The 28000-nt window shown below is 50.0% G+C and overlaps 2 long non-coding RNA genes across 5 annotated transcripts in view; one reads left to right on the forward strand and one right to left on the reverse strand.

Annotated features, from left to right (window-relative positions):
- The window catches only part of LOC103348935 (spidroin-2), a 74699-nt gene that overhangs the window by 25328 nt on the left and 21371 nt on the right, over positions 1-28000 (reverse strand). The gene's annotated exons all lie outside the window — the stretch shown is intronic.
- Positions 17620-27104, forward strand: LOC127492170 (uncharacterized). Of its 2 annotated transcripts, XR_011379113.1 has the most exons (3): positions 17803-17975; positions 20843-20882; positions 26882-27104. It is a non-coding gene; the product is annotated as an uncharacterized lncRNA (long non-coding RNA). The 2 variants fall into 2 exon arrangements; XR_011379112.1 differs by lacking the exon at positions 20843-20882 and having other exon boundaries at positions 17620-17970.

Below are 28000 nucleotides of genomic sequence, written 5' to 3' on the forward strand. Positions count from 1 at the left end.
AAGGGAACCCGTGCAGCCCCCGAGAAAGCCGGCCGGCGGTGTGCCACTCCCCTGCGGAAGTGGGGAATGTGGCCAGGGGGAACTGCCCTTCCACGGAGGTGGAAGGGATAGTAGCCAACCCGGGAAGAACCAGCAGCAAACCCGGGGAGGGCCGAGCAGACGAAAGAACAGCGCAGGGTATTGTGTCGCTCCTCCACGAAGAGGGGGAGCGACATGCCTGTCCTGTTGGGTATGCAAAAACAGGAAGTTGGGACTAGGAGAGGAGCCAGGACTCAAACTCAGACACTCGGACATGGGTTGCAGGCATCCCAAATGGTATCTTACCCCTGTACCAAACACCCAGCTCATAAATTTTATTAATGAACAAGCATTTTTTTATATCCAGAAAGTTTAATTTCAGAAGCCAAGAAAAGTGAGCTGCAAAATAAGATAAAAACAATTTAAAACCAGTAAAATTCTAAAATTCAAGAATTTTAAATGAGAGCTATAAATACACTTTAAGTTATAAATAAGAACCATATTAAAACATGAAAGCAAGCATTAGGAAGCCCCAAAAAAGTAGAAGTAAAAATCAGAACACTTATAACAAAATTTCATGAGTATAAAATAAAATCACAAATATTTAAAGTCTAGAAATGAAAATGTAAAGTAAGGCAAGGTGAAAACAGTAGCCCAAAGACACAACAAGCAGAAGGTCAATGAGGAAGAAATAGAAAAAACTAAGCAGCACATGCCACAGCAGCAAGAAATTATGACCTAAAGCCAGGGCACTGGGCAAGTGAACAGTGTGTCTGCAATGCAGCAGGTGAGGACAGGAGGGAAGTGGGGGCCGGGAGGAACATGAGCAGAAGGTGTGGGGTCCATGGCCTTTCAGGCGCCCCACACAGAAGGGCAGAGTCGCTGGAAAGAGGAGTCTGCCACTCACTGCATGAGCCAGGGATGGGGACGTGATTTGGCACTGTGAGTTCATGGATCTCAGCGACGGGTACCCCAGAACAGAGAAGAGAGCAAGGGGACGGCTGCGCATGGGGAACCCTGTGCGAAACGCACCATTCGCTTCAGCATCACATTCTGGCTTATTTGGGGTACTTGTTTCCACTGACCTAATTTTGATACCATCCTCACTCTGGTTAGAAATGTCCATGATTTAGTTTTATCTGAGAGTAAGTAGTGTGACACTGTTGCTGTTTACTATAACTCAGAGCTAATATTTTCATCTCTTTCAGTGTGTCAATTATTTGTATAATTAAAACTCAATACACCACGTAAATCGTGTTCATTTTATGTCTTTGGTTTAACTGAAGAATGAACATTTGGATGCAGATGAGTCTCGGAATGACTTCATCTTCGCCGCTCCTTCCTCTGTGGTCCACTACTGTCCTTATTGCTCGCATATTATCACAACTGTGCCTGCTTTGAGGGCGGGAAAGGCACCTGGCAAATTGCCCTTGCAAAGCTCTGCAAGAGCTGCTCGAACAAAGCGGCACAAACTAGGACAAGTGAACTGTGTTAGCAAGTTGCTTTACTGAGACCTAAGGTCACACTTGCTTCTTCACCCTAAAAGTCACCTCCATGTCACTGACCATGCCTTATGTCCCACAGCCAACACGTGACGTTGGGTTGTGACTAAACCCTCAGAGGGGTTTATACTTGACAAAGTAAGAACACCCAGAAGCGTTTTCCACTGCTAAGCTACTTGTTAAACAAAGACCTCGCAAAGTCCAGGAAGCTCTGGAGATCAAGTTAGAGAGCGGCCACTGGCCTTGACCTTGGCTTTTACGATCTACAATTGAAGATTCGTTTTAAGAAAAAAAATGTGATGGCATCATGCCGAAGTAATATCCTTGCTGATGTAACGGTGTCAAGATTTTCCAGTTTTCCACTGCCATCTGTCCTGGGAACTTTAAAAGACATCTTGATGTTAGTCTGGAGAACAACCTTGAGAAAATCCGTGTGGCTCTGGAACAGTTCTCTTGGACACTGAAAATGGACCGGACTCGGGCACAGGAATCAGCAGGCAGGGATGGCTCACCTTCTGTGCGTGGCCCCTCCACGGCTGGCCTGACATCAGGTAAAGGCCGGGTCTATCACACCAGCCCCCCAGAAGAAAGATGATGGAATGAGACAGAGCTCCCTGCTGCTTCCCTTCTCGGATCACTGCCTACCCTGGCGTAGTCCAGCAAGGGCGAGCGGAGCTCTCTTTCTCCCCATATCTGGTAAGGCCTCGCCCCTATAACAATCTCTCTGCCTCCCCTGCTCTTTATGCTGTTACCATCAATGAAACGGGATTTTCCCCCATAGAAAGGGATGAAAGGCACAGGCTGTGGCATAATAGGTTAAGCCTCCGCTTGTGGCATCCCACGTGGGCACCGACTTGAGTCCCAGATGCTCCACGTCCCATCCAACTCCCTGCTAATGTGCCTGGGAAAGCAGTGGAGTACGGCCCAAGAACTCCACCAGGGAAGAAGCTCCTGGCTCCTGGCTTAAGATTGGCTCAGCTCCCATTTGGGGAGTGAACTAGCAGATGGAAGACCTTTCTCTCTCTTCCCCTCTCCCTGTAATTCTGCCTCTCAAATATATAAAATAAATCTGAGTGAGCGAGCGCACGTGCGAGCGTGAGCCACCATGTCTGTTTCTGCCTCTCACCTGTGTATCAACGCCCCTTCCCCTCTATGTCTCCCTGTACATCCCAGCTCCCCGTGCCCTACATGCACCCTCATTGCCGAGGGCCAATCTGAACCCAATCACCCCCTAACAACCAGGCCTCATCTGCTTCCCCAGTCTCTAATCCCCACTCCACATAAGGTGCTCCAAAACCTGCCTCGAACTGAAGGCACACGACCTGAGCACTGGCTGCCATGGCACCCTCTGCAAACCTCTGTGTGTGCCTTTCACTTGTCGCACCTTTCCCTTATGTCTCCACGCAAACATCAGCTTCTCAGGGAGGCCTCTGTAGTCACCGACCTAAAAACCCAACCTCTCTGAAGCCCCCTGTCTGAGCTATTAACGCCTTAACAATGCCCCGTGTTCTTCCACGCTAAATCGTTAGAGGCCCCCTGCCTCACTACACAAGCCCCTGCAGACAGCGAGCACCACTCGGCGAGCAGCCAGGCGTGCCTCAGCTCGTGCCTCTGAGCCTCTAGTCCGCAGAGCACTGAACACAGCACCTGCACTCCCGCATCACGCGGCGACAGAGAGGGCTGGCACCCACAATGGAGAACAGTGCCCCGGGGGGAGACACCCAACTGGTCACACCCTGAGAAGAGTGGGTGTGAGGAGGAAAGGGTTCCCCAGCTGGGTGGGGCTGAAGCAGGCCTGGCACTGGGCACCTGTTGTGTGTTCAGCCATCAGGGAGCACTGGGAAGGGTGCCGACACATAGTGTGTCTGGAACAGAGCAGGCTAAGGGTGAATTCAAGGTTACATGGGTGCCCTCACATGCCAAGATTACCCAACCGTCACTATGCGTTTGTGCCAAGGCGCCATCTGGGGCCATTTTTCTTACCACCCCAAATGGAGCTGCTATACTGAACTCCCCTTCAAAGTCGCATCATAAAACACTGTGAAAATGTCACAGCTACTTAAGCATGATGGTTGTTAAATAGGGAATCATCATCTTTTAATGTCTGTGTAGCTTAACATTTTCTTATTCAATTTTTATCTGAAGATTTCCAGGAGTTTAGGAAAATGCCATCAAATAGCTTCTGGACATGAACAGGAAGGAAAAGCCAGATTTGTTCATTGCAGTAAAATTAAATGACTTGGAACCCCCAACCTGAGCTCACTGGCAGGGCGCCTGCCTCCCCTGCCCATGTGGGATATGCTCCCATCCAGGAGGGCCGAGTCCTAAACAACATGAGCTGATAAAAATAACCCCACAGCCGTGCCCGACCGAGTACCTACCACAGAGATCAGAAAGAAGTTTCCATTCGTGTCCCACTTGGCTGCTGCGTGGCCTCCTGTAAACAACTCGGCCCCCTCTGAACCTGAGTGCCTCTTCTGGAAGGAGGGTGGCAGGGGTGCTGCCTCACCAGAGCCACGGCCACAGAATGTGTAAAGTCTTTTTGGCCTTTGGCACCTGACCCTCGCCTTGATAAATGACCTGGTTCTCAAGCTTGCTTTTGTCTGATCTTAAATCTCTTACCCACTGAAGTCACTCCTTGAGACTTGGCCTCTGCTCGGCTGTCTTGGTCTACTGGACTGGGATTACTTTTCTGGCTTCTGTTTCACCCAGCGTTTCCTTGTGGTCTGTGCTGAACCTGCCACATGAGAACCATGCGTGTGAAGCAAGGGCGCATGCCTGTCCACTGTCACTCACGTGGTTACGTGCAGGATTTGAGGCGGAAGATACTGTGGTGGGGACTGCCACTTCCCTTTCCTGGAGCTCAGCCAATTCCTTATCTTTTAGAAGGCTTGGTTGAAGGGATTCCCATTCCTCCTCATGCAATAATGTGGAGACCATGGTTTGTGCATCTCACCCCGGCCCTGGGCTGAACATATGCATAAACTAAACCAGAAAGCATTCTCAGTTCATACAAGACTAACAAAAACTCAGGGCTGATGGCTAACGCTAGCAGTAGCCAGTCTACGTACTGGTTTCCTCTGCATAAAATAACAGCACTCAACATCTAACACTGCTTACAACATGCCAGGATTGCAACATATAGATTTTCTAGGTGTTAATTCGCTTACTTCTTACAACTCTTATTATCTTCCATTCACATGTGAAGAAACTATGGATGGCCCCTGACCTACCATGGTTCAATGTATGATTTATCAACGCATGTTCAGTAGGAACCATCCTTGGGACTGTGAATGCTGATCTTGCCCCTGGCTAGCACTGTGCAGTCCAATCTTCTCTCTCACTGCCAGAGAGCAGCAGGGTGCACAGCTCCCCATCAGCCCTGAAATGGGGCGCTGCACAGCGCGCAGAGCTCGGTGTTCAGTGGATTAAGAGAATCTTCAACTCTCGGTGTGTTCACGCTGGGTCCCTGGGAACCTACTTCAGAACTCTGAGAAGCATCTGCAATTTACATAAGGCTGATCCACCGGGAAGTGGCAGATTGCAAATGGAGTCTACAGTGTTATAGCACTGATGGTAAGAAGAGATTGTCCACTGTTGCATAACAAAGTGCCCCAAAACAGCATCTCAGTGTGAGTCAGGAACTTGGGCACAATCCAGTGTGAGCCCTCCAGACCCAGGCTCCTTCACACGCTGCAGTCAAAAATCCTGGGGCTGGGGCTGCCCCAAGGCTCTACCTGAGAAGAATCCAGAATCCATTTCCAAGCTACTCACATGGCTGTCAAGGAGATTCAGTTCCTGCGCTGTCAGACAGAAGCCACCTTAATTCTCAATTTCATTTCCCAGGAGTTTGCCGGCTGGGAAGGAAACAGAGGCCAGCAGGACAGAACATGCCATTTCTTAACAGTCTGCAAGAGTGACACCCACTCAGTTTGCCATCTTCTCTACATCAGAAGTCACTGCCCCCCCCATGCTCAGTGGGAGGGGGTCCCACGAGGACATCAGTGCCCAGGTGGGGTTTGCTGGGAGCCATGACAGAAGCTGCTGTGCCATGATGGCTGCTGTATTGAATACATGACATCTGCTGAGTGATGTAACAAACCCAAGACCTTTGTCAGACACTTGCTGGGTTTCCCGTGGATTCATTCAATCCTTGCAACCAACCTCTTTGACAGTAATGGGGCGTGCAGTGATGACACAGAGTGGCGAATGAGGAGCCCCACTTCCCTGCACCCACAGGGGAAGAGTGTGTTAGGGCAGTTCAAGACTTCAGCCACAAAGTGAATGCACCCCAAGTACGTCCCTGAGCCAAAGTCCTGTCTTGTCCACAGATGGCTTTTACTGGCAATGGCATGCGGTGCTTTCCTAAAGTAACTCCTCTCTGGTTCTACCAGTCCCCATGGTACAGAAGAAAAAAATGTCCTTAAAGAAAACGATTTCTTACAAATATTAGTGTAAAATTAAATGTACCTTTTCAATAATTCATTTTTTAAAATTTATTTTTATGTATTTGAAAAGTAGAGTTACAGAGAAAGAAAAAGATCTTCTGTCCACTGGTTCACTCCACAAATACCTACAATGACCAAGGCTGGCCCAGGCTGAAGCCAGAAGCTTCTCTGGGTCTCCCACTTGGATGAAGGGGACCAAGCACTTGGGCCATCTTCCACTGCTTGCCCAGGAACATTAACAGGGAGCTGGATCAGAATGGAGCATCCAGGACTCGAACTGCCACCCATATGGGGTGCTGGCACTGCAGGTGGCGGCTTAACCTGCTACTGCATAGCACCAGCCCAAAGAATTCAATGTTTAAAACAGAACTGCTAATTAGAATTGTTCTGAGGCCGACACTGTGGCATTCCAGGTTAAGCCACCACCTGCGGTGCCGGCATCCCATATGGGTGCCAGTTTGAGTCCCGGCTGCTCCATTTTTTACCCCACTCCTTGCCAATGCACCTGAGAACACAGTGGAAGATGGCCCGAGTCCCTTGTCCTCTACATTGTGTGAGAGACCTAGATGAAGCTCCTCGCTCCTGGTTTTGACCTGGCCCAGGATCAGCCGTTGTGGCCATTTGGGGAGTAAACCAGCAGATGCAAGATCTTTCTTTCTCTTTCCTGTCTGACTCTCCTTCTCTGTAACTGTTCCTTTCAAATAAATAAATAAATAAATAAATATATCTTTAAAAAAGAACTGTTTTAAGTTTTCTGTGTGAAAAGCCACCTGAGACAGAAAATATGCAAGTGAATTGTAGTTGTAGTCAGTTCTGATTTGTGTGTATTCTGCTTTTCTTCAGAAGGCTGCTGGGTGGCTTGCTCCAAGCTGGCCAGCCTCCATGAGATAGGAGAAACTGAATTACTCCTGAAAGACTCAGCTCCGTAGGTGGCATGGTGGTGACCTGCACGCCTCAGCAGGGGAGGCTAGGAAGAGGAGGCTCACTTGGAGAGGAAGGGCTGAAAGAGCTTCCATATTTTGGTAGGCACCAAGACGGTTATCCCGAGAGCTACGGGGAAGTCAGCCCAGATGCCCAGGTAACCAGCTCCAAGTCAACTTTACAAAATTAACAAATGAATGTAGACCCAAAGATCTACATGAAATACGAACAAATAAAATTCAATAGTTTGATATTAAAAGAACAATGTTTACCAAGAAAGATTAATACAGTCATAAAGGGGGAATTATCTATTAACACATGAATATGATTTGCCACCCTAATAGGCCAGAAGAGTAATAATATTTCAACAGAAAGCAAAAAAGGGGCCAGCACTGTGGCGCAGCAGGTAAAGCTGCCATCTGCAGAGCTGGCATCCCGTACGGACACCAGTTCATATGCTGGCTGCGCTGCTTCCAATCCACCTCCCTGCTAACACACCTGGGAAGACAGTGGAGCATGGCCCAAGTGTTCGGGCCCTTGAACTCATGTGGGAGACATGGAAGAAGTTCCAGGCTCCTGGCTCCTGGCCTGGCTCAGCACTGGACACTGTGGCCATTTGGGGGTTGAACCAGCAAATAGAAAATTCTCTCTTTGCCTCTCCCTCTCCCTCTCTCTGTAACTCTGCCTTTCCTTCAAATAAATAAATAGGGGCTGGTACTGTGGCATAGAAGGTTAAGCCTCTGCCTACAGTCTGGCATCCCACATGGCACCAGTTTTGAGTTCCAGTTGCTCCACTTCCAATCCAGCACCCTGCTAAAGCACCTGGGAAAGCAGTAGAAGAAGGCCTAAGTACCTGAGCCCCTGCAACCACATGGGATACCCAGAAGAAGCTCCTGGCTCCTAGCTTTGGAATGGCCCAGCTCCAACCATATGGCCATTTTATGAGTGAACCTGCAGATGGAAGATTTCTTCCTTTTTCTTTCTCTCTTTTTTTCCTCTCTCCCTCCCTCCCTTCCTTCCCTTCTTTCTTTCCTTCTTCTTTCTCTCTCTCTCTTCTATTTCTGCCTTTCAAAAAATCAATCTTTAAAAAAAAAAAAAAGAGCCTTTGATAGAATTTAGTATCTCTTATTAATTAAAGAAAAAAGTCTCAGTAAACTGGGGCAAGAGAAAGCCTACTTGGGCAGGCACTGACGCACACAGCAGGTGTAGCTGCCACTGGGGACACTCGCATTCCACATGGGGGTGCCTGGGACCAAGTCCTGACTCTGCTTCTGACTCAGCTCCCTGCTAACATGCCTGGAGGTGGCCAGTGATGGCACACGTATTTGGGTTGCTGCCACCCATATGGGAAATCTGGAAGGAATTCCAGACTCTTGACTTTGGCCTGGTCAAGCTCCAGCTGTTGTGGGTATTTGAGGAGTGAACCAGTGCATACAAGGTTACTCACTGTATCTCTCTACTGCTTGGCCTTTCAAATAAATGAAAAAAGAAGAGAAGAGAAGAGAAGAGAAGAGAAGAGAAGAGAAGAGAAGAGAAGAGAAGAGAGAAGAGAGAAGAGAGAAGAGAGAAGAGAGAAGAGAGAAGAGAGAAGAGAGAAGAGAGAAGAGAGAAGAGAGAAGAGAGAAGAGAGAAGAGAGAAGAGAGAAGAGAGAAGAGAGAAGAGAGAAGAGAAGAGAGAAGAGAAGAGAGAAGAGAAGAGAGGAGAGAAGAGAGAAGAGAAGAGAGAAGAGAAGAGAGAAGAGAAGGCAGGCAAGCAACCAGTAGCAGCAGCAGCCTGGAAGCAGGCATTGGGATACAGTGGGTTAAGGCACCTCGGAGTGCCTGTTCCAGTCCCAGCTACTCTGCTTTTGATCCAAACTCCTGCTAACGTGCCTGGGAAGGCAGTGGATGAGGGCCCAAGTACTTGGGTCCCTGCCATTCAGGGGAATGCCACCCATCCAGATGGTGCTCCTGGCTTTGGTCTGACCCATCCCTGGCTGTTGCAGAAGATCTCTCTCTCTCTCTCTCTCTCTCTGTTAGTCTACCTTTCAAATAATAAAATATATATATATATCTTTTTAAAAAAGCCTACTGTACCATGACAAAGAATACTGATATAAACAAACATATCTAGAAATGGACACTAGAGCAATCCCAGTGAGTTAGAATTAAGACAAGGATGTTCTTTACTGCTTAATTGTTCAGTACAAAAGTGAAAACAATGCAGATGTTTACAATTAATACATTATGCTATACTCATAACAGATCCTATATAGCCATTAAAATCATGCTGTACATGTGTGTATGTATGCATAAACCATATGCACACAGACATACACATGTGTGGAGATAATGTACAAAACATCTGTGAATGTCACTGCCTACCCACAAAGTTCTGAAAATAAATACATCAAACTGTTAACAGTTATAGAAGAACCAAGCTGAAAATATCCACTGAGAAATTCCGTAATTCTGTGCTGTTTGGATATTTTTTGGAACAACAAAATATTACATAGGCAATATTTGAGCCAACTTTTAAAAAGTCAAGTCAAAGAATATTGACAGGAAACAATGGCACTTCAGCTGGAAAACAGCAACATGCGTAACGTAGCACACATCGGCACACTGAAAGTTATCCGAAGACTGTACATCCAAGTTATGTTACACTTGTCTGATAGAATTATGGATTTTTTCTGTTGGTTTATGTTTTTTACAAGTTCTGTATTCATATTTACCCAGTAATTAGGGGGATTATCGAAGAAAACAGTGGTGGTCTTAATAGGTCACACTTAACAACCTCGCAGGCCTTACAGAACACTCTGTTCATCTTGATCTGGTTCCTAAAACGGTGTGGATGCCTCCTGAACTCTGCCTCAGTCTTGTAAAACTATTAGAAGAGCTTAACGCCTCCACTTAATGTGACTTCAGCTCATTGTTCTGAGGTTCCAGATCTCTCCTGTCACTCACTCACCCGTCTGATGCTCCTCCCGTCTTCACCCAGCAAGTGGGGGCGGGGGGTGCCAGGACACCTAACTCCTTGCCTGCCAGGTTTGTCCCACTACCTCCATATCTGCCCATCTTCACCACACATCCCACGTGCTCCCTTCTCTACCCACTACTCTCTTCCCCGCTGCTCTCCCCTGGACAATCCGGCCTCCCTGCCTGTGGCTCCTCCTCTCCTCTCCCCTTGCACGCCACCCCCACAGTCTGTCCTACTTCATCCCTCAGGACATGTTTTTCAGCCACATGTTACATAGCCGACACGTCACTAGGCACTGAAAGTGGTGACTTATTTTTCCAAATGAGAGCCTGGACCATCAAAGCTCAAGGTCACGACATCCTCTGCCTCCACAGTGTTTTAACATGACCTCCAGTAACCAGAGTCCTCTGAGAGCCCGGCACCTCTGCCTGCCTCTGACTCCAGTTTCACAGAATCCCTCTTGTATTCAACAGCCAACACAGACCTCACACATGCCGGGCTGTGAGCTGGACGCTGGGAATGCCAACCCGACTAGCGCCCACTCAAAGCTGAATGGGGAAGGTAGGCAAGGAAGGGCAGAAACTCACAGAAGAGAGCCGGGGAGGCTTGTGCAGGTTACAGGCAAGGCCAGAGCTCCAAACCCAGAGGTAGAACTGTATGGGCACAAGGTCGCAAACAGCCCGGCTCGGCCTTGTGACCCAGGCACGCATGGGGCTGGGACCAGGAACAAGTGAACACCAAGCAATGAGGCATCGTGATTAGATTTGTGCTGAGAAAAGCACTTGGGGAGGGGTGCACAGTGGGGCAGGGACAGGCAGAGCATGTAACACGGGAGGGATGTCGCTGGAAGCAGGTGTGTAGGAGCGGCTGGGGGAGAAGGGGAGGGTTGGGAGGGAGCTCCAAGAGCATGTCTCTCCATTTGGGTTTTAGAGGACAAGGAAGAGTTTCTGCCTTGGGTCACGAACGTCCAAAGCAGAAAAAGCACACACAGTCAGTCTGAGTTGCCTACGAGGCGTGGATGTAGGTCTCGGAAACAGCCTGTGTCTCAAGGTCAGCTTTGTGCTGGGTTAGAAGCAAAGATCTGGGGGTCTAGCATGGTAGCACGACAGGTTAAGCTGTCACCTTCAATGCGGTCATCCCCTATTGGAGCACCATTTCGAGTCCCCAGATACGCCACTTCCTATCTAGCTTGCTGCAAATGTGCCTGGGAAGGCAGAGGAAGATGACCCAAGTGCTTGGGTCCCTGACACTCACACGGCTTTGGCCTGGCCCAGCCCCAGCCAATTCGGCCTTCTGAGGAGTGAACCAGTGGATGGAAGATCTCTTTCTCCCTCTCTGTGTCATCTGCCTTTCAAGTAAATAAATCTTTGAAAAAAAAAAGAAGAGAAAGCCCTGGGAATAGAGCCTAGACTATGGTCAACACCATGAGGATGTGTGACACTGTTTAGAAGAAAACGTGTATGAGGAAGAGGGTTGCTATGGACAGAGCTCTGGGTACACCAACCAGTGCGGCATCAAATAGCGGGAAGCAGCAAAGGACTCAGAGAAGCAAAGACCAGAGCGGCAGGTGGGCAGCCCAGAGAGGCCGGTGCCTGAGCGTCCTTCTGGGTCTACAAGGAACAGCCGGAAGCTTAGCGATTCAGAGCAACACAAAGGTACTCTCATTCGGAAGTGTGGCACGCCTTGTTAAAGCCAAGCACCGGGCCGGCGCCGCGGCTCACTAGGCTAATCCTCTGCTTTGCGGCGCCAGCACCCCGGGTTCTAGTCCCGGTTGGGGCGCCGGATTCTGTCCCGGTTGCCCCTCTTCCAGGCCAGCTCTCTGCTGCGGCCTGGGAGTGCAGTGGAGGATGGCCCAGGTCCTTGGGCCGGCATCCGCGTGGGAGACCAGGAGAAGTACCTGGCTCCTGGCTTCAGATCAGCGCGGTATGCCGGCTGTAGCGGCCATTGGAGGGTGAACCAACAGCAAAAAGGAAGACCTTTCTCTCTGTCTCTCTCTCACTGTCCATTCTGCCTGTCAAAAAAAAAAAAAAAAAAGCCAAGCGCCAAAGCCTTTTTCTCCCCGCAGAGATCTGTCCAGCACAGAGAGACCACCTGCAGCCTGGGACCTTTACCCCCATCTGCAAAGCCAGCCAAGGCCACCTCTGTCTGTCTCCCCAACCCCTGCAGGGCTCTGACTCTGCCACCCTCACCCTGCCTTCCCTGGCTCTTCTGCCCCCACCCCCCACCACCACCCATGAAGCTCATGGACCCCAGTGCCTACACGGGCTCACCTGGATACCCCAGCTGAGGAGCAGCACCTGACACGTCACCTGGGCATTAGCAACCCAGGGACACCCTCGGCGGGAGTTGGGTGTAACCAGAGAATCGAACTAGCAAGCAAAGCAGAGAGTCTGGAGTAAAGCAGTAAAAGGCGGTAACCTCAGCCAGTTGCTCGGCCTGTCTCTGCCTCTGCAGGTCGGCGATCAGATCACATAAGCTAACATTTACAAAGCACGTGAAACTCTGTCTGGCTTATAACGATTAAAAAGAGCAGCAAGAGACTCAGTAAGGCAGAGGCTCAACTCTGGGCACGTGTGGATGTGGAAGACTAATTCCTGTAAGACAGGGGTGCGAAGACTGGAGGAAAGGAGAGTACAACTGTTTTGAAAGAAAGAAGGCGAAAGGGGCCTGGTGGTGTCTTTGCCAGAGGGAGCAGGAGGCTACGGGGCTTTGGGCACACCTCGGGGGTGGGGGAGCACTAATGGAGGGAGAGGCTGAAGACTGGGGAGGTAACAACAGACAGCGCACACTCACAGAGGGACACGCAGCTGGGACAGACGCGGGAGCCGGCTCTGAGCAACTCCTCTCTTAGTCTGGAGGGAAGGACAGGAGTGCAAATCCCAGACCCCAAGTGCGGCCCTGGCTGCAGACCAGCAGCAGGAGTCACTCACGGCCTCACCTGGAGTTCTCCCATCCTCCATGTCTCAGGCACGCCCCGCCTTGCTCAGGAAGCTGCGTCCGCATCCTGGAGCATGCAGATTGAGCTCCACCAGGTGAAAATCCCCTCCTTCCACGGTGGTTAACTTCATGGACAACACCTGTCCCTCTGTCCCTTTCGGACAACTTCTCCCAAGGAGCACAGGCTCCATTGCCCTTCCTCCCTCACTTCTGATGGAAACTGCCAGGCAGCTACAACTTGATGTTAACACAAGCTGCACTCATGTTAAACGCTTCATTGTGGACATGTTTTGGACAAACACAAAGGTAAAGAGAATAAAACAGTAACACCCTCCACCCCATATACCCATGACTTCAATCATTTTCCCTGCACTTCTCACTCAGCCCTACCTCCATTCCCAGTATTTTATGGCTTTCTTAAACAGAAAATGGACATCTAAACTTAGCAATTCTATACTTATTTCTCTTCATCACATGGCCAAGATACTAGGTTCACACATATGTGTGCATGGCACCACTTGATGCAAATTCAAAATAGCACAAGGAAATATGAATGACAACTCCTTTTAGAAGCTAATTTTAAACAATCATTTTGAAATCACTGAGAATTGTGTGTATACTACGAACTGCATGATTTCAGAGCTGGTAGACAAACCAATTATAAATGCCCTTCTCTTGCCCCTGCCGGTCAGGTATCAACACCTGTGGCTGGGAACGGGCTGATTTGGGTAACTATTCTGAGGCTTAGCAGTGAGTGTTGTTTCAATGCAGGGTTGTCTGACAGCCTAAATAATGGCACCAAGTGCTAGTGCTTAAAGGCTGCTCCCGTGGCAGTAACTTTCAGGTAAAATTTAAACGTGATCACTTTCTCTGAAGAAGGCTAAGCAGCTGGCATTGTTTATGTGCAAGTGGGCATGCTGCGAGGTCTAGAAACGATGATGAGCTACTACAATGCAGCAGACACCACTTCCACCTTCAAAACCCTTGACTATTTGGGCAAGAGTAAAGGAGAAAATAACCACTGGTGACTCACCTGCAAGATCAATACTGCTGTGAGAGATTTATAGGCTGTGAACAATACTCCAGTCACTGTCACCATTTCTTTCATATGTTTTTCTTAATGGCATATTATACCAGGTTTTCAAGGGTATGTCTCCTACACAGGATGCAACTGTTCTGCTCTCAAAATTAGCAGACACCGATCTACACCACTGTGCAACACTACAGCACCTTTATGATAAGCAAATGAAGAAAATAAAAATGTAAAACATTTTTTAAAAATTTTTAAATGTATTTAAAAGACAGCAAGAGAAAGGGATAGAGAGGGACCAGGAGGGAAGGAGAAAGAGGCAAAGAAACAGAAAGAAATGACAGAATGAGAGAGCTTCAATCTTCTGGTTCACTCCCCTAGCTGCCCACAACAGCCAGCGCTGGGCCAAGTCAAAGCCAAGATCTGGGAATTCAGTCTGGGTCTCCCATGTGGGTGGCAGGACCCAAGCACTTGGGGCATCATCAGCTGCCTCCCAGGTATCAGCAGGAAGCTGGAATCAGAATCAGAGCTGGGATGATGCCAAGGCACACTAATACAGGCTGCGAGCATCTTAGCCGCTGTGTCAGAGGCCCAACTCCCCCACACTTTCCAGTAGTGTGGACTACCCACTTGGCTTACCAGGCTCCTGCAGCTGAGTGCCTCCTTGGGATTAAGTGTTTTTTTTTTTTTTTTTTTTTTTTTTTTTTTTGTTTTGTTTTTTTTTTTTTTGACAGGCAGACTGGACAGTGAGAGAGAGAGACAGAGAGAAAGGTCTTCCTTTGCCGTTGGTTCACCCTCCAATGGCCGCCGCGGCTGGCGCATCGTGCTGATCCGATGGCAGGAGCCAGGGATTAAGTTTTGGCACAGGTGCAGACAGAAGCGGAATGACAGTTTATAGGACTTCTTCCACACCCAGCAGTTGCTGTCTTTTTAACAAATGGTGTGAGAAGCTGGATCTGTACTCGACAATGAAGTCAGACTATGATTTTACCCCATATACTAACATTAATTCAAAATGTAATTAGAAAGATCTAAACATAACAGCTAAACCTATAAAATTCTTAGAAGAAAATATAGGGGCAAACTTCATGATGCTCCATTTGCAGATGATTTCTTGCATGTGACAGCAAAAGCACAGGCAAGAAAAGAAAAGTAGATAAATGGGCTTCTTCAAAACACAAGCTTCTGGGGCCAGCATTGTGGTGTATCAGGTAAGGCCAACGCCAGCATCCCATATGGGTGCCAATTCAAGTCCCGGCTGCTCCACTTCCCATCCAGCTCCCTGCTAATGTCTTGGGAAAGCAGCAGAGGACAAGTGCTTGGGCCCCTGCATCCACATCAGAGACCTGGAAGAAGCTCCTGGCTCCTGGCTTCGGACTGGCACAGCTCTTGTTGTTGTGGACATTTGGGGAGTGAACCAGTGGAAGATTTCTCTGTCCGCCTGTCTCTCTCCCTCTGTAACTCTGCCTTTCAAATAAATAAATAAATCTTTTTAAAAAATATTTATTTTAAAACATATAAACAGTAAAACAATCTGTATAAAACAGATACAAAAGAGTTACATAGACATTTCTCCAAAGATATACAAATGGTCCACAAGTACACAGAAAAAAAAAAAAAAAAGATCAACATCACTAAACATTAGAGAAAAGCAAACACAGATTACCATGTGAAACCACTTCACACCCATTGGGTGGCTGTGATCAAAAACAGAGAATTTGTGCTGGCGCTGTGGCATAGCAGGTAAAGCCGCCGCCTGCAGTGCCAACATCCCATATGGGTGCCGGTTCAAGTCCCGGCTGCTCCACTTGCAATCCAGCTCTCTGCTACAGCCTAGGAAAGCAGTAGAAGTTGGCCCAAGTCTTTGGGCCCCTACACTCACATGGGAGACCCGGAAGAAGCTCCTGGCTCCTGGCTTTGGATAGGCACAGCTCCAGCTGTTGCAGCCAATTGGGGAGTGAACCATCAGATGGAAGACCCCTCTCTCTCTCTGCTTCTCTGTAGTTGTGCTTTTAAAATAAATAAATGTCTTTTAAAAAAATAACTCTTACACAGGAGAAAAATGAAACCAATAAAAATGTTACGAATGTATTAACTGTGAAGAGGCAGGATGACAGCTCTTCAAATACCTAATACTGTACAAGGCAACATGTGTCAAACCATATTTGCACACTAAAGACTGCTTGGCTACCATCTGTAATAACACAGTGTTAAGTAACTTACCTGGAAGATACAAAATAACAAAAAGGAGAAATTACATCAATGATATGGAACTAAAGCACCAGATTAAGTGAAGGGTAATATATACGCAAGGCCCAGCTGCTGTGTCAGATGTCAGCGGCCCACTTCTGGGGCTGGCATGGGCTGCAGTGCCCAGGCCTTGCCCAGGGCTCTGGCCAGCTCCACGCTCAGGGTCTGAGCAGCCGCCCCTGAAAGCGTGCACCTGGCTCTCCTTGCATTACCCCAGAAGCACGGCCAGCCCTGGCCTGGGCTTGCAGGCCACTCACGCCACAGCACTCACGCTGCCCCAGCCACTCATCTGGGGGTGGCACACCAGCACCACAGTCCCCCACGCCGTGGCTGGGGTGCTCTGAACTGCTTCCCACCGTCCCCACTCATGACACTCCGGCCACTTAATGCAGCAGCTGCCCGAGTATCTTCTCTCCTGCAATCTCCCCACCTTCCCATGTGTGAAGCAGAGAGAGAGAGATCCCATCCACTGGTTCACGCCCCAAATGCTTCTAATGCTGCAGCAGGCCTGGGCTGGAGCCAGGAGCTGGGCACTAAGAAACGGAATCCAGGTCTTCCACCTGGGCGCAGGACCCAGTTCCTTGAGCCATCACAGCCGCCTCCCAGGGTCTGCCCTGGCTGAAAGCCAGCAGGAGCGGAGCCAGGTATTGAACCCAGGTACTCTGACGGGGGCCTGTGTATCCTAACTGCTAAACAGCCCCGCCCCCCAAGAAACTCTGGCCCTCAAATCCTTGTCTCAAGGTGGTGTCCTGGAGAACCCAGACTGTGACAGGGTTTGTGCACCGGAGCTGTGCCCTGCTCAACCCGTGACAGCAACCACTGCAGCCCGGTAAACAGATTAAGTTCTTCATTCCCACAGCAACCAGAACCAGTGAGAAGGTGAAAACTGCCATGCTCTCATCATTAATATGTAAATTCAACCGATGGGTCACTGTTATTGAAAGACACAAAAACATTAAGAGGCTCTAAGAGTTCGGATGGAGAGCAGGAGAGAAGCCCCAGGAAGGCTGTGTGCCTCGCGAGGCCCAGTGCAGCAGCCCTCAGACCCGGCCAGTCCCACTACCCGGGCAGCGTTTGCTGAGCACCTATTTCTTTTCCTTCTTTAGATTTTATTCAGCGTTTCTCTGGGGCACAGTGGGCGAAGTTGCTGCCTGCAGTGCTGGCATCGCATATGGGTGCCGGTTCCAGGCCGGACTGCTCCGCTTCTGAACCAGCTCCCTGCGGAAATGCTTGGGAAAGAAGGTGGTCCAAGTGCTTGTGCCCCTGCACCCCCGGGGGAGACCTGCAAGAAGACAGCGGCTCCGGCTTCAGTCTGGCCCAGCCCTGGCCACTGTGGCCATGTGGGGAGAGAACCAGGAGACGGAGGATTTCTCTCTTCCTCTGTAACTCTGCCTTTTTAAAACATAAGGATTTTATTGATTGATTTATTAATTATTTGAAAGGCAGAGTTACAGAGAGAGAAGGAGAGACACAGAGAGCCTGGGAATCGAACACAGACACACCCACAGCCGGCATCCCAGAGCTCCCACGAGGCCCCCGGACTGGGAGCGCTATGCTCTTCTCGCCCTCGGCCTCTGCGTCCAGGGGCACTATCAGGTGAAGAAGCTCAGCCACCGGCCGTGGGAACCCGCCATGGTGACACACCTCCTGCACGGGGTATTGTGAGGACAACATGAAGACAGAGCTGGCACGTGGTGAGCGTGAGGCGCCTAACCTGCTGTCACGCGCCACAGGCACGGCCGCGGCGGGGGGAAGGCCGGCAGGTGTCTCCCAGACAGAGCAGCTGGCTATGGGACAGCGTCCGCGCAGGCCCAGCCTGTCACAGGCCTTCCGCTCAGGGTCCAGGCTTCCCTGTGGCCAGGAAGAGGGAGCCCCGAGGCACAGCGCGCAGGGCAGCGCCACTTGGTAAGGTTCGCCGGGCGCACTCACCAGCAGGAAACCCCCTGGGTGCTAGGGAGAACCCAGAGGGATGTATCTGGAAAAGGAAGACTCGGGATAGCCCTGCAAACCGGGACGCGTTAGGCAGCGCGGGGGAAGCAGGTTCGGTGGCGCGCATCAGACACGCGGCGGTCCCAGGACGCGTCCGCACAGCATTAGGATTTAAAAAAAAAAAAAAAGCCGACATCAGGCCAGCTCGGAGGACGCCGGCCGCCCGGCGGCAGCGCCAAGGCCGGCGGGGGACACCCGGGGCGGCTGCGGGGACGGGGCCCGCCGGCCTGCATCCTCCCTCCAGAAAAACAGACGTGACAGACGTTTTACCAATACCTAAGGCGGCGCCGGCCTCCCTCGCCTTCACCCTGGCCGGAGAGGCGCGGAGCCGCCTCGGAGCGCGCCGGCCCCTGACGTCCCCCCGGTGGGCGTGGCTGGCGGGGGTGGGCGGAGCTGGCGGGGGCGTGGCTGGCGGGGCGGGACGGGGCGCGCCGCCGCGCCTGCGTGCGCGCTCGGCCTCCTGTACTTGCGAGCTCCGCCTGCAGGGGGACCCCGAGCGCGCGGCCTTCGCTGCCCGCGGGCGTCCAGCGCGGCGGCCTCCCCCGGCGACGACACGGGAGGCCTGGCTGGGCCTCGGGCAGGCTGCTCCGGCTTTGTTCTGGCGAAGCCGGCCTCTTGGCCGCGCCGTAGTCCGCGTTCCGGACAAGGCTGTTTTAATCTCGCTGCCCGGTTGTTTCCGGCCGCAGGCGAGGCTTCCGTGGGGACCGCTGGGGAGGAGGCGCGCTGGAGGCTCCGTGCTGCCTGGAGCTGTCTGTCAGCCCCACGCCGGGCCGGCCCCGCGCAGCACACGGTGGCCACGCGGGCCGCGGACGCGCTTAGGACGGGCCGAGAAGCGAGGCTCGACAAAGGCTTGCAAGTGTCCGGAAGGGCTCTTAAAGAGGCCTTGCACGACTGTGGGCTCGACCTGGGGCGGGCTGGCCTTGAGTCCGCGGCGTGCCGAAAGAAACCGAAGTCAGAGATCGCGGACGCCGTGCTCCTGACGAAGGACACACGCCAGCCGTTCGGGCTGGAAGACGTCATGCAAGAGAGTCCCGGACCGCACTCCACAAGCCGGCTGTACCGCTCCCGGGCAGAGCTGCGAGGTGTCCGCAAGTGCGGCTCGTGTGTTCTTGAGCCCTGCGCATGCTGCAGGGACAGTTATGTTCCGGGCACAGTCCAAGGTCAGCTAAGTCTAGGTTTTTTCTTTTTTAAATTTTAATTTATTTGAAAGGCAGAGTTACAGAGAGAGGTGCAGAGAGAAGGTCTCCCTTCTGCTGGTCCACTCCCCAAATGGCCACAGCAGCAGGTGGTGGGCCAGGCAGAAGCCAGGAGCCTGGAGCTGCTTCCGGGTCTCCCACGTGGGTGCAGGGCCCCAAGGACTTGTGCCATTTTCTGATGCTTTCTCAGGTGCCTTAGCAGGGAGCTGGATCAGAAGTGGAGCAGGTGGGTCTTGAACCTGCAGCCATATGGGATGCTGGTGTCGCAAGCAAAGGCTTACCTTTTTACACCACAACACTGGCCCCCTGCACCCATGTGGAGACTAGGAAGAAGCTCCTGGCTGCTGGCTTCGGCCTGGCCCATCGCTGGTCGTTGTGGCCATTTGGGGAGTGAACCAGCGAATGGAAGATTCTCTTTCTCTTTCTCTGTATCTCCTCCCTCTGTAACTCTGTCTTTCAAATAAATAAAAAATCTTTTTTTAAAAAAAGTTCTGTTCTGGGGAGGGACCCTGAGAAGGGTGTTTTTATTTTTATTTTTTAATATTTATTCATTTATTTGAAAGGCAAAATTAGAGAGGCAGACGTAGAGAGAGGGAGAGAGAGAAGAAGGTCTTCATCCACTGGTTCACTCCCCAAATGGCCCCAATGGCCAGAGCTGGACCAAACAGGTACAGGGGCCCAAGCACTTGAACCATCTTCCATGGTTTTCCCAGGCCATAGCAGAGAGCTGGGTCCAAATGGAGCAGCCAGGAGTCGAACTGGTGCCCATATGGGATGCCGGCACTGCAGGCAGCAGCCTTACCTGGGTGTTTTTAAACACTAACGTGTTGGGGCCGGCGCCATGGCTCACTTGGTTAATCCTCCGCCTGCGGCGCCAGCATCCCATAGGGTCACCGGGTTCTGGTCCCGGTTGTTCCTCTTCCAGTCCAGCTCTGCTGTGGCCCCGGGAGGGCAGTGGAGGATGGCCCAGGTGCTAGGGCCCCTGCACCCGCATGGGAGACTGGGAGGAGGCACCTGGATCCTGGCTTCGGATTGGCATAGCTCTGGCCGTTGCGGCCATTTGGAGAGTAAACCAATGGAAGGAAGACCTTTCTCTGTCTCTCTCTCTCTCACACAGTCTGTAACTCTACCTGTCAAAATAAATAAAAATCTTTAAAAAAAAAAAAAACTGTGTTAACTCCTTCAGAGGCTGACATTGTGGCACAGTGGATAAAATTGCTGTCTGCAGTGCTGACATCCCATCTGAATACCAGTACAAGTCCTGGCTACTCTGCTTCCCAAACAGCTCCTTGCTATTTCGCCTGGGAAAGCAGCAAAAGGTGCCCCAAATCCTTGGGCCCCTGCCATCCACGTGGAAGACGCACAAAGCTCCTGGCTGCTGGCTTTCGACTGGCCCAGCTCCCATTGTTGTGGCTATCTGGGGAGTGAACCAGCAGATTGAAGATCTGTCTCTTCTCTCTATCTGTAACTCTGCCTTTCAAATAAATAAATAAATATTTTTTCATGGAAGTAATATCAAAGAAAAGTGAGGAAGCACTTTTTTTAAAAAATTCACCTAAAAATGAAAGTGACCGTTTTGCTTTAACCGGAAGAAGCTAAGGAAAACTGTGATGACTTATGCAAAGCTGACAGGTAACGGCAAAGTGTTCATGGGGCACGGTTGTTCCCAGGATTGAGCTTGGTACTGCCTGACATCCTCTGCTTCCTTAGCCAGCCTGTTTCTCAGATGAAGAGCGCCTTAATGAAATGAGACAATGTATCGCTCTGTACTTACTGAGTGCCAGTGCTGTCACTGTAGTAGCAGAATCACAAATAACACAGCATCACATCTGAAGTTCACAGGCTCAGAGGAGCCGTCTCGCTGTCCTCTTGTCCAGGAGCCCAAACGGGTGAGGTCAGAGTCTGGGATATGAGAGCGTCCTCTTCATCCAGCCACGCGTGCTTTGCTCTGTCAGCTGTGGAGATCCTGCGTGTTCATTTCCCTCTGTGTTGCTCGCTGGGCACTCACAGCTTCATCTGGAGCCCTCACTGGCGATGTGAACAGATCCCCTGTCCTGGATATATCAGATCCACAGTGTCTGTGCCTGGCCACCTGCGATATCTACAGGCACCACATTACAGTAAAGGAGGGATAGTATACAAAAGATACAAAAGTGGCCGGTGCCGCGGCTCACCAGGCTAATCCTCCACCTTGCGGCGCCGGCACACCGGATTCTGTCCCGGTTGCCCCTCTTCCAGGCCAGCTCGCTGCTGTGGCCAGGGAGTGCAGTGGAGGATGGCCCGAGTACTTGGGCCCTGCACCCCATGGGAGACCAGGATAAGTACCTGGCTCCTGCCATCGGATCAGCGCGGTGTGCCGGCCGCAGCGCGCCAGCCGTGGTGGCCATTGGAGGGTGAACCAACGGCAAAAGGAAGCCCTTTCTCTCTGTCTCTCTCTCTCTCACTGTCCACTCTGCCTGTCAAAAAATAAAAAATAAAAATAAAAACAAAAACAAAAAACAGACAAAAAAAAAAAAACAAAAGATACAAAAGTATCTGTGTGCTCCTTTCCTCCTCCTGAGAGGTGCGTATACCTTCAGTGATAACAATTTGTGGCACCATAGTTTACGCTGCGGCCTGAGACACCAGCATCCCATAGGAGCACCAGATGGAGTCCCAGAAGCGCTCTGCTGATGCACCTGGGAAGGCAGCAGAGGCTGGTCCCTGGGCTTGGGCCCCTGCCACCCACGTGGAAGACCCAGATGGAGTTCCAGGCTCCTGGCTTCTGTTGGCCAGCCCTGGCCATTCAGACCATTTGGGGAATAAACCAGCAGAGATGGAAGACCTTTCTCTGTCTCTCCCTATGTCAGTTCTGATTTCCAGTGTTCTGAGGCACACTGGCATCTGAACAACCTTCACCTCCAGGTTCCTGCCACCATTCCTGGGAGCCTCTTCCTTGAATTCCTTTTAAGATTTATTTTTTATTTGAAAGTCAGAGTTACACAGAGCGAGAAGGAGAGGCAGAGAGAAAGAGAGAGAAAGAGGTCTTCCATCCACTGGTTCACTCCCCAATTGGCTGCAAAGACTGGAGCTGTGCCAATCGGAAGCCAGGAGCCAGGAGCTTCTTTTGGTTCTTCCACAATGGGTCCAGGAGTCCAAAGACTTGGGCCATCTTCTGCTGCTTTCCCAGGCCATAGCAGAGAGCTGGATCAGAACAGGAGCAGCCGGGATTCCAATCTGCAGCTGTATGGGATACTGGCACCACAGGCAGAAGCCTAGCCCATTACACCACATGCCGGCCCCTGTTGTCTTTCCTGATTGCCCATGGAACTGAAAACCCAATTTTGCTTAGTCTTCTACAAAATGAATGCCCTATGCTTTTATTGGCCTAATATTCATGAGAGATGTTTAGAAGAGGGCACCAAACACGCATGTGTGCAGGAAACATGCACCCTCAACAAGGTTTCCGTGTCTGTTCCATGTCATTGTGGTTCTGGGAAGACAGAATGGCCTGAGTCTAGCTGGCAATGTTATAACATTAAGCAGTGACTCCCAGTGATAGTCAACGGGGTTCAGCTTTGTTATAATTTTAATTGTTCTCTTGATTATAGAGAGAGAAGGCATGGAAGGAAATGGTTGTTTTTGCTTTTTTGAATACTTTATGCTGAGAACTTTTAGATTACAGTATTTTTCTTGATATGGAAACATCTTTATTTCAATATCACTGTTGAAAGATTATCCTGCTGGGGTCACAGACAGCTTTTCCATTCTTCTGCTTGCTTGGGTGCTTTTGAGAAGTCTGACTCAACTGCTGCCCTGCAAGGGTTGTCTCTGGCTTCCTACTCGTGTGTTCTGTTTGTTTTTGGGGTAGTACAGTTTCACTACAGCGTGTCCAAGTGTGGATTTCTTCTTATTTATCCTGGTTGGGATTCACAGGACTTCTTGAATCTGAGAAATGTTTTCCTTGGTTTTGTAAGTTACAACACATACATATATTTACAAATATTTTTAAATGTTTTCTCTATTCTTTTTTATATATATTTCACATTTTTTTTACCTTTCTTTCCTATTTTCCATCTGCTTGAAAGTCTGTGATCTGTTCTAGGTAACAGTTTCATATTTTTTTCCAACTCGTTAATTTTTTCTTCTTTGCCTAATCCGTTGCTGAGCCTGTCCATTGTGCTTAAGTGATAATTACCGTAGCTTTCTCCCTCAGAGATGTCTCTGGTTCCTTTGCAGTTCTACCTGTCCTGTGTTGGTGGTGCCTTTTTCCTTCTTCTTTTCAATTTTATCTTTTACCTATTGAAATACCTCACATTTAGTTCTGTCCTGTTCCATACATCACAATATAAAGCTAATCTTGGAAGTCGTTATAAATCTGAATGTGTTGTCTCTTATTTCTTGCCCATTGGTTTAATATTTTATTATGAATTAATCTATGGCTGACTTTCCATGGAGGAGATACTGGTGGTTTAGATGAAAGATTGTTTTCCAGCAGAACAGATTTCTGATTATTTCTTTTAAGTGCCAGGACACGGTGCCACCAACCTTGGGTACTTTAATTTCTTGTCCTGACCATGAGGAGTCTCAAGCCTGACCCATGGGAGAACCCTTTAGACGTTTCATTGCTTTTATCTTTTTTTCTCAGGAAGCTGTGGCCAGAGATAGTAAGGCCTCTTATCGCTCCTGTTACTGCCAGGGATTTGCCGCAGTTACCCATTCCCCAAGGCTGCAGGATCTTCAATGCTGGTTTCATTTGGTGGGCATTTCAGATTGGCTTCAAGTCCAGAGGCCTTGGGACCTCCATTTCTGCACCCATGAGTGCTGTGTGATGCCCGCGTCTAGGTTCCTGATCTTCAGACGGGTAGCTCTCTGCTGTCAGCTTGCTATTCGTTTCATCTGTTTCTGTTGGGTGTGGGTGGAAATCTTGGTGGTTTTCCTTATTTTACTGCAAATTCCACAAAATGCTTCAAAGCATTTTGGTGTACTGTCTTTATCCAATATTGAGGTGTTCAGCTGTGTGAAAACCAATATTTAGCTTCCTATGCTGCTAGTAAAGAAGCCGTAAATAATTTTCAAACTTTTTTGCTTAAAAGAAGAAAGAGTGGGGGCCAGTGTTGTAGCATAGCAGGTGAAGCTGCTGCCCCCAGCACTGGCATCCTGTATGGGTGCCACTGCATGGCCAGCTATCCCTCTTCAGATTAAGCTCCCTCCCAAGAGCCTGAGAAAGCAGCAGAAGAGGCCTACGTGCTTGGGCCCCTGCACCCCTGTGGGCGACCAGGAAGAAGCTCAGGGTTGGCCCCCATCCCCATTCACTCTTAATAATGCATCCGGTTTGTCAAGATTCTGATAATCCCTTCAAGAGTTACTACGGTTAAGAAAACAGACAAAAATGGGAAACCTTTAGCAATCAGGCTGACAACAAGCCACTCTCAGTCATCCAAGAATATCAAAGAAATTACAGAGAAATATCAGAAAATTCGTTTGTTCTGTGCTTCTTTATTCACGGCCTTATTTCAAAGAGAATTTAAGATAGCTACAAAGATACATAAAATTTCAGATATAAAAAAGACATAGGTGAGAAAAAAACGAACAAGAAGAAATAAACAAAGGAGTGAGATTAAACAGAAGTGTGCACCTCGGAGTCCTTTACCCTTGTTAGGAGGCAGGTGGCAAACCTGCAAACCTGGCCTTAGGCTGTCTAAGAGTGGCTTACAAAGGAACCCCACGCCAGTGTGAGAGAACCGCAGACTCCTAGCACTGGTGGAAGGTCTCACAGAGCATAGCATCAAGAGGGCGCTGTGTCCTGAAAGCAGCATCTTGTAAAAGGGGAACTATTAGAATTATGTGGGGACAAGAAATGGGACTATCCTCCAGAACCCAGGAAGTGCCCCATGTAGAGTAATCACAGCTGCAGGCTCTACAATGCCTTACGCCTGCATCCCTCCAAGTGAGCCAATGAATGTACACAAAACACCACGCAGCAAAAGCAGCTCCACTTGAGATTAACATGACATGGCTAGTGGCAACTTGCAGCTGATCTGATCAAACAATAGGTGTTGGTGCATCCTGGTGCACAAGTCACAAACTCCAGCAATTTCAGGGCCAGGGAGTTAGCATTAGAGCATCCACGGCCAGGTACAGGATCCCAGGAAAAGGGGGGTGAGTATAAGAAAAGTGTTTTGGAAAACGAAATCCATCCATTGTAGAGTTTTGTTTCTAATAGTTGAGAATAATAGCATATCCAAGAGTGTGCTTGTTTCTGCACTAGACATCCTATAGAGAGCCCAACTAGGCCTTCATTTCTCAAAGACTCCTCGCTTGTGTTTGTCACTCTCTTGAAAAATTTCAGGAAAGTTTCAATTAAACAACAATTTCTGTACCAACTCTTGACTTTTATAAGCAGCTCACTCTTTTGAACACTAATCATTACTGACTCAAATTTTCCTCTGACTCTGGCTTCTGAAAGAAAACTTTTTCTTGGTCTTTTAGTAGAAAGAGCTGTTTAAAAATAGCCCAGTCAACCAGAGGCCACATAGTAAAAGCATGCAATGCTGAGGAAGGGAGCAAACAGTGGAAGGGTGATAATGGCCTCACCTCTCACAGTGCCTGGTGAGACACTGCCCAGTACATGTCAGTGTGAGGTCCCCACTGATGGACATTGTCTCACCTCTCAATGTGTAGTCAGACAGTATCCAGTGCAGGCCAGTGTGACATCCCAGATATTGGACAGCGGTCTAACCTGTCAAAGTGCTGGTCAGACACTGTCCAGTGCAGGACCCCTGATGGCCATGCTGCCATTTCCCACAATTCCCAAGCCTCTTTGCAAATGCCCACACCCCATCCCTTGCCGTTCTCACAGAGTCCATCAGCAAGGACCCCAGTGCCCTCAGGTGGATCTGTAGCCAGGGGCTTCCATTGCCGGAAGCGGGGTCTGTGTTCCTCCCCTGTAGTCACCTTCCCGGCCTCAGGAATTTTTCCTCCCTTCCTTGTTTCTTCAACTTTTCCTTTTCTCCAGGCTCTTATCTGTCAACAGACAGGTCAAACCTCCTTATCTTTAAACAAACCAGACCGCCCAGGCCCTGCACAGCTTCTGAACTGGGGCCTCCAGGCACGGTCTTGGCTCTGCACCACTGCACGGGCTCTCGCAGGCAGGACCCTGGTGCCAGCGCTTCGCCCCGACAGCTCCTGCCTGATGACCTCCTAGCTGCTGAATCCTCTTGTCCTTTTACAGCGCTTGCCCCTGCTGACTTCTTTTAAGTCTCCCTCGTCTCTGCATTTCCAGAGCACTACTCTGGCCGTCCCCTGACATGCCTGGGCATTCACTGACATTCGGAGTTGGGTGGCCCTCCTCACGTCCTCCTCTACAGGCCGTCCGTCTGGTGTTGTCCAGCTCCCACTCTGCAGCTCTAGAGCAGTCCTAAGTGCCTGATCCCCAGCCAGCCCGCCTCAAACTCCATGTGTCTACAACTGAACTTACCCTACCGCTCCCATTCTCTCCCTGAACTAATGCCATCACCTCAGCTCACACTGGTCATTAAGATCTCTTTGAGGGGCTGGCGCTGTGACGTAGTGGGTAAAGCCACCACCTGCAGTGCCGGTATCTCATATGGGAGCCAGTTTGAGTCCTGGTTGCTCCTTTTCCATTCCAGCTCTCTGCTATGGCCTGGGAAAGCAGCAGAAGATGGCACATGTCCCTGGGCCCTTGCACCGACGTGGGAGACCCAGAAGCTCCTGGACTGGCTTCGGATTGGCCTAGCTCTAACCCTTGCGGCCATCTGGGAAGTGAACCAGCGGATGGAAGGTCTCTCTCTGGCTCTGTTTCTGCCTCTCTGTATCTCTGCTTTTCAAGTAAATAATCTTTTTTTAAAAAAAGATGTCTTTGATCCTCCTTCCCTCCTGCATCTACCTCTAATTCGTCATTAAGTCCCAATTCTCTCCTGAATCAGTCCCCTACTCTGTCACATCACTACCCTTCTGCAAGACATTCCCCAGTAGGAACAAAGTGAGTGCATTCTGACAGGTTTGCCGGCCTTGTCTATACCACTGCCAGGACAGGGCCATACCTTTGGGAAACATCTCAGTTACTTAGCACGACAGCAAAGGGCATTCACTTTCTAGCTTTCTCAAATATAGCCCGGTCAAACAACCCAAGTGCCCTGAAAACGCCCTGCAGCCTCTTTCTCTAAGTTGCCTGTGGCTTCCCCACCCCCACTATTTAGTCCTGCAACACTGAGGTCGGATTTCTCCACCTGCAGGGTGTCCACTCCAAGCCCTCCTCCCCCACCAAGACCAGGTGCTGCCCTGGCATATCCCCTTAGCTGGGCTGTATGCTTACTTCTCAGGAGGCACTCGTACCCACTTGGCAAGTGTGAATTTACTTACCTGGACCCTGCCTTGAGTACCAGGCATGCATTATTCCTTTTGTCCTCACACCGTCTGAGAAGCAGGGCCTAGCACTAGCCTTGGTTTCCAAGCGAGGAAACTAAGCAATTTCTTGGATGCTGCAGATTTACTTCTTAATCTTTTTGGGGGGTCTGGGGCGTGGGGACAGGATCATGTCCTGTTTGCGGAGCTTGGCAAAGTCTGGCACACAGCAGCTCAATAAAGTGTTTTGTTGAATGAATGAATGAAGAGCTCCAATGATAGACTGGAACCAACACACAGAAAACAAACAGGGGGAGATTTTAGTTTAGCAGAAGGAAGAACATTGTATCAGCTGGCATCATTCAAAAATTGACCACAGTCGGCCCTGGTGACCACAGGTTCTG

Source organism: Oryctolagus cuniculus, chromosome 9, assembly GCF_964237555.1.
Source record: "Oryctolagus cuniculus chromosome 9, mOryCun1.1, whole genome shotgun sequence".
NCBI lineage: Eukaryota > Metazoa > Chordata > Mammalia > Lagomorpha > Leporidae > Oryctolagus > Oryctolagus cuniculus.